Below are 10,731 nucleotides of genomic sequence, written 5' to 3'. Positions count from 1 at the left end.
ACCTGATTCTTCCTTCTGCAGTCCTCCTGCAGCACTTCCTGAGAGTGCAGCTGATGCTGCTGGAGACCCAGGTTTGAGGCTGGTGGTGTTCAGCAGCCAGCTCACAGCCTGGTCTGCTCAATACTGTTGTCGGCTGGCACCTTTGTGCCTGTGGCTATCTGGCTGCATTTTGTACCCAGACAAATGGGAAGGAGCAAGACTGCTCGGCAGGGCAACCGGACACACTGGCATGCTGTTCCTGTGGCCGGGCTGGCACTGTTTTCTTCCAGGGTTCATGAAGGAGCCTACCTGCATGGAGGAGGAGAGTGTGTGGCAGCAGGGACCCACCCAGTGGGTAACAAGCAGTCCCAGGGGATCTGTCCACACTTGCTTGGCCTCCCACAATGGTCCCATTGTTCCTGAGAGGGCAAGGAGGAGGCTGCCTGCAGCTCCCTGGGCATCGTTAACCCTTTTGCTACCAGCAGCAGGCTGCACAGTGCGCGGGGAGGAGGAGGTCCCTGAGCAGGTGGAGGAGCTACCACCACCCTCTGGTACAAGGTGGGGAGCTGCACGTGAGTGCCAGCCTCTCTCTGACAGCTGCCTCCAAACCCTCCAGTTGCTGCTGTTTTGAGGATAGCTACACATGCCTGTGGTGAAGAGGTACATGGAGAGGCAGGGCCCTGCTGAGCCTTGATTTCCTCTGACAAGGAATAGGGAGGCCCTCTGATTTCTTCCAGGCTGCTTGTTCCTGTGGCCTTGTTTTGGGAGCAGCCTTCATCCAGCCCCGGCACAGGTGCCAGCAGCTGCCTTGTTTTGGACCTGACACATGTGCCAGGGACATGACCTGTCTTTAGGAATGGGACATTCGAGGTCCTGGGGTGCTAATTCCAGTGGCTGAGGTATTGGTGCAGAAGCTGTTTAAAGCGATTCCAGCCTGATCGAAATGCTTTCTTCCTTCCTGTCCCGTAACGTTATCCGGCCAGTGAGCTGCTCCTGCTCTGCTGTGGCTTCTGGTTCCTGTTGTTTTTAGAGGTGCAGCCTTGGAGAGCGTGGGCATGCCTCACCAGTGTGCTCACACTGCCAGGGTGCAAGCTCAGAGCCAGAGCCTGGTGTCCCTGTGCTAAGGAGACAACAGGTTACCCTGTGACCAGCCAAAAGAGCTGGACACCAGCTCCCTCTCTACTGGCCAGCTCTGCACTGCTTGTCTTTTGGTAGCAGTGATGCTTCCCTGCAGCTTTCTGCCATGCTTGCTTCCCCATCAGCTGACTTCAGGGATTATAGGGCTGCCTCAGAACCTGCTTTGTTGCAGGTTCCCTTTCCAGAATCCATGGGATGAGGGAGAGGAAGAGACTGGCATGCCAAGACTGCTGATGAGAACCTTTCTGGCTGTTGGTCTTCCAGAGATGTCTATCCCAGTGTGTTTCATGCTGACAGACTTGCAGATCGTCTCAGTCATCCAGACAGCGCAGAACTTTGAAACTTAATGAGATGCTACTGCAAGCCCTGTAGCTAATTTGCTTATATTGTAACCTAAACAGCTACCCTGATTCCAAAGGATCTGTTCTCTCCACTTCTCCCACCAGGTAGCCTTTGCACTTTTCTCCTGCTCCTTTGCACCCCAGCAATAGCTTTTATTTTCAATATGTTCTAGTTTTCAAATAACAATGTAACTGGAGTTGAGCATGGAGAGCCAGGAGCTGAGCTGGGAGCACCTGATGGCCACAGTTACTGTACTAAGTGTAAACAGAACTGCTGCAAAGTTTGGGTACCTGTGCTCTGGCCACAGAAACCACTGCAAATCCCAAAATCTCCCTTGAGCCTCGGGGGTGAGGGCTGGAGGAGGGTCAGAAGTGTTGGGTGCATGGCAAGTTCGTGAGCCATTTCTGATGATGGAGTAGCAGGGGGCTCCCTGGAGGCAGTCCCTAGCATAGGCTGCTGTTTAGTCCCTCCTCCCTTCCTGGGGATGTATGGCTGCTGTTACACAGGGTGCCCACTGCCCCTCTAAGGGCTGCAGTTAGTGAGATGGGGCAATTTCTGGCTCTTTCTGCTTGTGTCTCACGGGGTAGTTGAAGACCTGTGCCAAGGTTAGATCACTGTGGCTCTGAAAGAGCTGGATTTGCTGTGGGAGCTTCCATGTATGGGCGAAGCAGACCCTGGGAACTGGAGCTATGTCCATGGGGAAGGCTGTGCCTCTTTGCACCCCCTGAGTGGGAGAAGCTGGAGAACTTCAGCCTCAGGTGCAGAGAAAGCTTCTGGGGGGTGAAGTATGGTCATGGGATGGAGCAGCTGCCCTTTTGGGGTGTGCTGTGGGGAAACTCCTTCCCAGATCAGTGCAAGCCTCTGATGGTAAATCCAGGTGGTAAGAATGGGGTCCCTACACCTTCAGGTCTCTCTCCCTCTCCATCCCAGCACAGGAGTCCCAGCAGGCAGCTACCACCACTCAGCAGCAGGATCTCTGCTGCCTGTGCCAATCTGATCCATGCTGGGGAACGTGAAGGGTTTCCGAGAGTGGAATTTCCTGTGAGGCAGATGCAAGACTGCTTCCCCTCTGACCTTAAACCCCAATGTGCCTTAGTCATGATTGCATGCAAATATGAGGTGAGGGAGTAGGGACTGGAGGGAGCTGCAAGGAAAAGGAAGTGACATCAGATAGGGTTTAAATATAGAGCCCAGGCTTGCTGTGTACTGGGCCTGGTATTTATAACCCTGGAGGAGCACTGGGCTACTATGCATCTCTTCTGCAGTCTGGGATGGCAGAGGGCATCACAGGGGCGAGGGGCAGCCAGCGAGCCTTGTTTCCTTCCTCTGCCCCTTGTGAGCTGGGCTACTTCTGTGTGCTCACTTCTGCAGTCGGGGCACTTTGCTAGTGCTCCAGCTCCTGCTTTTTGTGCAAGTATGTTCTTTGGACATTGCATTTAGTATCAGGACTGCTTGCAGGAGCCCAGCTCTTCCCTAGCTCATGTATATTTGGAGAACAGGCCAAGACATGAAGTGAGCTGTGAAAAATGCATGTAGTTGGGTCAAAGTAGGGCTGTCAGACCAAGCCTTCCTGCATGTGGCTTAAAATGTCTTATTTCCTCTGCCATGAGCCTCCTCAAAGGCAAGCCTGCTTGTTGCACTGCTGGCTGTATAGTGTGTTGCAGCTGGGATTGGCATTGAGAGGTGACAGGGGTGCTCCTACCACAAGGATTTCCTGTTAGAACTCTGTCTGCAAAGATTGTACCCTTCTTCAGTCTGGAAAGTGGCCTGAGCTTGCGTTGTTGGGCTGAGAGGGAAAGGTGTCATTGTGAGGCAGATTTTCTTCAAGGCAGTATGGGATATCTGGCCCTCGTTTGCAGCATGCAGTGGGCATCTCTGTGCTGCCTTTATCTGGGTAAGTGCTGCAGGGGTATGGTGCATGACTCTGCCCTCCCAGCACACCCATCTGCACTTTGCAGAGTCCCTGGTGTGAGGGATGGACGGTGGAGGAAGCCAGTGGTCCAGGTGCAAAGCCCCTGTGCTAGCCTGGGAGGTGCAGCAAGTTGTCCGGTGCTCAGCCCTGGCCAGGCCGTGGGTGCCCTGGGTGATGGTGACACCTAGCGGCTTCATCCCACAGGCTCTGCCTCCGGCCCAGAGATGGGATGCTGGGCACAACACCCTGGAAAATCTCCTGGTGCTTCCCAGCAGCTGGCATGAAGCTGGACCAGCCATAGGCAACAGACCACAGAGTGCTCAGGAGCTCTTGTGTCTCTGGCTTGGAGATGGTGGCAAGGAAGAGATGGCCTTGTTGACAATGACTAGAACATCATGGAGCCCTACAGAGAAACTTTCTGCTAAAAAGAAGAGCAGAAATGGTTGTGCTGAAGCTTGGGAACTCCTCTTGAAGCTCTGGCATCACTGGGTTGCAGTCTTGCACACTGCTGGAATCTTGTGGGCTTCTTCAGTTATTGCCAAGGATCCTGAAGCAGTTACTGAACTGCAGACACTGTTGAATGACCATCATCACGGGCTTAGCTGCATCAGGCATTTGCCTGACACGTGTGATGCTACACAAGACTTGGCTCCCTTGTGATTCTTGTAGGAAAGTTGTGTTTAGAAGGTCTGCTGCTCAGGGAGCTGGAGAAGGCAGGTGTGAGGTGCAGCTCACCAGGCAGGCCTTTAGCATCACTCAACCCAGTCTTGGTTACCCCGGCAGACAAACACAGTGGGAATGGCCCAAGGAGGTCTTTTAATCCCATGTGGCAACCACACAGGGAGGTCTGTGCTGAGGCCTCGTGCTGCATCCCGCAGTGCTAGCTGCCAGGAGAGTGTTCCCAGGGAACCCTTGTGTGTAGGTGAGCTTGTTTTTGTGCTCCTAGCACAGCCATGCTCTGAGCAACCTGGTCTAGTGTGAGGTGTCCCTGCCTATGGCAGGGGGGTTGGAACTAGATGATCAACCCTAACAGTTCTATGATTCTATGATCTTCAAGGTGATTACCAAAGGCTCTGTGTGGGTGTTCAGCTCTCACAGCGGCCTATGACTCTGGCCAAATATTGCATAATGTGGGAAGAGCTCCTGCATCGGAGGAAATTTAAGCTCCCTTAGCAACAGTGGTACCTTTGGAAGAGTTTTCTGGCTTTGCTCCCTTGACCACACCTACTAGATGCTGTTACAGCATCGCAGCCTGCCAAGCTGCAATTTGCAGGTGGCTGTGCCTTAAGCTTCCTGCAGGTTTCTAACTGACCCAGCAGGTCACATGAGCCAGTGTATGAAATAATTCCTCATTACCATCCCAGTAGAGCCATGTGTGATGGTCAAGTAATGTCTGGCACATGCAGAGTTTCTGTAGGGAATGTGCCAGTTGGACTTGGAAGCTGGAGGGATCTGTGAGTTTGATGGTAGACCTGGAGACTCCCTGAACACAGGGCAGGAGGAGGAGGCTCTACCTGAGAGCGCAGCCAGCAGCAGCATAATGGGCAAAACTATTGAGATGGGGGCAAGGAAGTGCTCAGAAAAGCCCTTCTGACTGAAGCTGTGGCAGGCGGGTGGCAGGGTGCAGGGCTGAAGGCAAGTGGCATTCCTAATTCACCTTGCTGCCTCCAAGCCTCACTTTCCACCTGCATTACATAGAGATGCCTGTCCCTAGGTGGAAAGGAACATGAGTCTTATGTCCTACTCAAGATGGTGGAGAATTGTGGCCGAGCAGCCCTGCTGAAATGCATCATTACTGAGGCAGTTCCAAGTGGCAAGAGATCAGCAGGACCTGCCAAGATGACTGACAACTGCTGGGATTCAACAGTCACATTCTCCCTGCAGGTCTTTCAGAACCCTCCTGTACAGCTTACAAGAGGGTTTTCTGCCATTTAAAAGGGTGTGAGAAGGATCTAAGGACTGAATAGATGAGAAAACAGGCTTCTCTGTGCTACGGGTGTGATGATAGAAGAGCAAGGCAATTTCATGATGCATTCAAAGCAGATGACTCTTGTCAGCAGAGCCTTGCCCTGTGGAACTCCCTGCCTCCTGACATCTGAGTTTGGCTGGCCAAAGCAAGGGACAGATATGAATACCTTTGGCGGCAGCAGTCTGGGGTAAGCCTGCTCTGCTCAGGAGAGTGCTCCTGTACAAGGCTGGGGAGCACTCCTTCAGTTGTTGGTCACTAAATGTCATGCTGGCTTGGAGCTGTGCTTGTCAGGCTCAGATGGGTTTCAGGACTCACCTGGATGTTAGAGCCCATCACTGCCTCTTGGCTGGAGCTGTCTGCATGATAGCAATGCTGTTTCACTACTGGCTTTGGAGATTTTGTTTTTTCCTGGAACACACTCAAAACCTACTGAATGATCTTGCAAACAGGATTGATTTGGAACAACTGTTTTTGCATGGAAAAGGTATTTTCTCAAATCAGAAATTATCTCAGAGTCTCAGATTTCTTCAGAAAAGTGCATTGTAGTCTCTGTGAAATACTCTTGATTTATTTAAATAGTATGGTATTTCCTTGGAAGTGTTCCAGCCCCGTCAGCTATTAACCCTGGGAGGACTGGTAATCTAGGAGTGGTGTTAGGCAGTGTGCCCCTAATCTCATCCAGACTTGGGGTGAGAGGCATTTCAGGAGGGGGCAGCAGGTCTTTGAGGTCTCTCTTTTTGCTGTGCTCTGCCTAATGTCTTGCTTCAAGAAGGCCTTGAGCTTGCCTAGGACCTCTGATTTCCAAAGCCAATGTGTTCCACTTGAGTTTGTTGTGGTGTCCTTGGGACGTTTTGGATCAGATTTGTCCCAGGATTGCTGCTCATAGTGGGTGGGTGCTTATCAGCAGAGGCACGGGGGTGCTTAGGTGTTTGTAACGGCAGCCTGGGCTTATTACTTCCTGACTGGCTGGTGGAGAGGAGCTGGGTGGCTTTCTTATCATTGCATCATTCTGTCATGACCCACCTTGTATGTTGGGTGTCTGCAAGCCATGGAGCATGTCAGCACAGCTCAGGAGGCCTGGGTTCTGGTCCTCCTTGTGTATGTGCAAGTTAGTATTCATCTGGGTTTCTCAAGAGCTCTCCCCAGCATCTGATGGGAGCAAGGTGTGGCAAAGCTCCTTCCTTTTCGAATCATCGTTGATTCTGGTTTCCCAGCTTCCCTGTTCACCCTTTCTCCCCATAGGGACAGCAGCAATGTCAGCCAACACCAAGCTGTAGAAGCTGTGGGGCAGTCAGGCTGGCAGCCAGGAGGTTTTCCTGCCCCATTGGGACCTAGGCATGGACTCCGAGCTCTTGCAGCAGTGTTGGGAATCTGTTATCATCTGTTGGAGTGAGCGGGAGTGTGATTCACCAGAAAGCCCTCTGGGAATGCAGAAGGGTTTCAGGTTTCTTCAACTATAAGCTAGCAGTTCCGGGACTGGGAATATGTCAACCCGGTCTCTCCTCACCCGAAGCTTCCCCTCTGCTGCTGTTCGGACCCTACTGAAGGAGACCTGCTGAAAGCAGTTTTTCTTGCTTTGTTTTGAGGTTTCTTGTCTGTTAAGGTCCCAGATTTAAAGCTGCAGCTTTTCTGATGTGCTAAGCACTAATGCTGTCTGCTTTTAGGTGTGGTACTGTGCTTGATAGGGTTTATTGTGCCTTGCAAACTGTCCCCTTGTATATGAGGTAGGCTGGGTTGTCCCCCTCTTTAATGAAGGGGGGCTCAGGGCACCCAGAAACAGTACATCTTGCATGGGGTTGCTCATGGAATTGGTGTCCGCTGGGAGTGGAAGCTAAGAGTCTTGGCTCCTTGCTTTAACCATTGGGAATTAAGTTTGCTATTGTCTTTAAAACTACTGTGCTGAAGTGGGTGTGTTGCTAAATTGCCAGATTTCTGTGCACTCTCCTTTGTGTTGTGTTTTGGATCATTTGTCTCCTCATTTAAGTGTATCTATTTCCTAGTTAATTCTCTTCTGTGGTCCAGATGTGTAGCATGCCTCTCTGAATCCAGTTTGAATCTAGGGGCATGTGCAAGGATCTATAAGCAATCGAGATGCCTGTTAGCCTGCAGCAACCAGACAGGTGGGAGGCAAGAGTGGACCCCCACTATGCATCTGCCACACCTGTTGCAACTCCAGAAAGCAGAGTAGCATCCACAGGCAGCTGCTTCTGATGTTTCTCTCACTCAGAATTACGATGGCAGTGTGGTCAGTCTCAGTAAAGACTGGAAGAAGACGGCTTCCCAAGGTTGAGCCAAGGCCCGTCGTCAGCCCAGTATGGCCTTTTGTCCTGTGAACTGGCTATGGCAAGGCATTGGATGTCCTCCCTGGAACAACGGACTGCTCCCAAACAACAACAACAAAGAAAGATGACCTAGAATGTCACATTCTGGAGGGACCTGGCAGCTATTGAGGCTCATCCACACTGCAGGCAGCATCTGAAGGTTTTGCTGTGGTGGCTGCCAGGTCCTTCAGGATCGATGCATATGTTCCCTGCAATCTGACCTGAGGACTAGAGAGGAAGGGAATGGGTGTGTCTCCAGAGTCTCTGGACTCTGCAGGTGTGGTCTTTGTGGGGCCAAATTTTCTTCTTCTCTTCCCAGAGTATTCACATGCCTATGGTATGGGGTTCTAGGGCTGTGCTGCAGTGCTGCTGAGCGTTCAGTCTTTAAGCGGAGCATGTTGGGATCGACTGTGAATATCCATGCAGATGTGCCACGGGCAGACCTGCATCTCCCAGCCTATCACCGATAGGGCTGGAAGTGGTGGCACTTTCTCAGCTGGTCTAGCTGCACCCTGGTGTCAGTTGGTTTGTGAACCATGGGACTGCAGTGCAATGTGTTGCAAAGATTGCAGTGTAGCCATCGGGGCCTGTGGGCCACCAACAGTGGGAGCTGCTGCAGGGCTTGCTTTCTGGAATGCTGCCTGGCAGCAGCTCTTTCAGCAGGGCTGAATGCTCCCTGCGGCTGGCCAACCAGCGGCTGCAGGCAGTGGGTGTGCTTAGCACTGCAGCTTGTGCCATATGGACCTTATCCTCCTCCTTGCTTGCCCTCTCCGTGTCTCCTTCCCTGCTCTGCACCCCTCCCCCTGCAAGTGGTTTGACAGAGCAATTGGACCGCAGCTCTGACATAAATCTCTCCTGGTGTGGAATAAGGGGTGTAAATATCCAGAGAGTGATGTGATCTTTCCAGCTGCTATTAATAGGTCCCTGGAGAACAAGAGGCAGTGAGCGAGTCTGGCTGATACTTAAAGGGCTAGCAACTCCCTTATGTGCTGTGAAAATTAATCAGCGCTGTGGCTCACCATCTTCCTCCAGGCGAGAGCAGACCCCTCGCTGAGGTGCATAGGGAGGAGGTGGAGGAGGAGGGAGCAACTAACGACTTGCTACTTAGAAAGCAGTGATAGGGCAAGCTGTATATCGACGATCCCACTAACCAGGAACGCCTGGGCGGGCTGTGCAGAGCACTGTTGGTGCAGGGTGCTCTCGGTCAGTGCCAGCCGGCCACCAGCTCAGCCTTGCCTTGCGGGCAGGCAGATGCCAAGAAGTTGCAGTTGCAGGCAGGGAGTTCACTGGCGCTAGATGGCAAGCTGCAGCTTGAGCCTTACGGTGATCACTGTCTTCCAGGGATCATGGGTCTGCCAGTGTGCTTTGCTCTTTGCTTGTGTGCTGTTCTGAGTATGGTGTTTTACCCTGGCAGAGCGAGTGCTTGGGTTTTGTACATCTTCAGGCCTGCCTTTGGGCAAGGCAATGGCAGCGTGCATAGTGCTGCTGAGCTTTGTGGCACTATTTAGAGATGCGGGGTTTGGTCTGGGGCCAGTGCTTCCTGTCCCTGGGTGGCGGAAGAAATCTGCACGCCGCATCTGGCCTGCGTAGTCCAGATGGGAGGAGCACACCACAGACCCAGTAACCTCCATGTGCTGGGAATTTTCTCTGCCTGTGCATGCACAGTAAAAGGGTTTCTGAGTGCATTGTGGGGGCGTCATGCAAAGCTCACAGCAGGCATGAACAAACAGTAATACCTCAACTACCATGCACATATGGTTTACTCTCCTTCTCCCCTGCTCCCTGAGAAGACAGGCAGTGGAGGTCTCTGCAGCTTTGGGGCCACTGGCTGGGGTAGCGAGGAGGCTGTAGCAGCGGAACATGGGGCTCTGATGCAGGAAGAGCTATGTGCTTTACATGAAGACAACCAGGACTAGTTCTCATGGGCTGTGAATCTTTCTGCACTGAGACTATCTCTGAGGATTCAGCTGTGAATGCAGTTCAGGCCAGGAAGAGACAATGTGTAAGAGCTATGCCTGAAGGTCAGGAATGTCCTCTGCCTGCTCCAGTAGCCCGTGAGGTGAAGCTGGCTGATGTCCCACATGACTGGTGCTATGTTGAAGAAACTACTTACTACAAGCAGGAGGTACTCACAGGCCAGCTGGGATGCACAATGCAGCTACCAGGGTGGTCTGTTGGACTGAAGGTCAGTAGCAACCTTCCAGAACATTCAACATGCCTGAGCACTTTGTGCTGTGGTACTGTAGAGCTGCATCCTAGTCATCCCTACTGCCTGTGCAGAGCTCTGAGGGGAGGAATCCCAGCACAAGTGTAAGAGAGTCTCCCAAGGCAAATAGATCCTGCAAAGAGTGCTGCTGCAGCACTGCTCAGCTGCATGCACATCCTCCAGCCCAGAAGCCTGTGTACTGTGCCCTACCTGCCTCTTGCCCAAAACACTCTGCCTCAGCTTGTGGGGCTAGTTGGGAAATGGGACTGGGGCTGGAGCAGGAGAGCCTCACCCTGCTATCCTGGCAAGCCCGCAGCACATTGCATCATCCTGCTTGGCCGGAAGCTGATGCTGAAGTGGGCTCTCTCACGCAGGGCCTTGGAGCAGGAGCCAGAATGGTCCCTCAGGCCCCTGGGAGAGACAGGAATACCACTTAGTTGAGAAGTACTTGCACTTCTTGGCTCTGCCCTTGCCTTGCAATCCATTGCTGGCACCTTCTCAGCTGCCTGGACCTTCTTAGTCCTCCCTTGCCCCATCCCAGCTTTCTTTGTATAGGCCTGCATCAAGACCATTTTCTGTCTGTTCAGTTGTTTCCTGTGTGTTTTGCAGAGCAGAGGAAACTTCTTTAGCAGCAGAAGGGTCCCTGAAACCAGCAGGGCATCAAATTTCTGTCCAGGGTCACAAAGCTGTCAGAGCTGTGAGAACAGTGTGCAAAATAGCTCTAAGGATCCTTTCACTTACCAAAGGGCCAGGCTGGCTGGGAGCACCCCTTTCTCATATTGGCCTTAGAATAGAGGCTCTTGTAACCGTGCCTGTGGCAGGCCTGCCGTGGCTAGGTGGGAGTTTGCTATGTGTCTGCATGAAG

The sequence above is a fragment of the Indicator indicator genome, chromosome 34 (genome assembly GCF_027791375.1).
Source record: "Indicator indicator isolate 239-I01 chromosome 34, UM_Iind_1.1, whole genome shotgun sequence".
Classification (NCBI taxonomy): Eukaryota; Metazoa; Chordata; class Aves; order Piciformes; family Indicatoridae; genus Indicator; species Indicator indicator.
Note: the sequence above shows the minus strand (reverse complement) of the source record.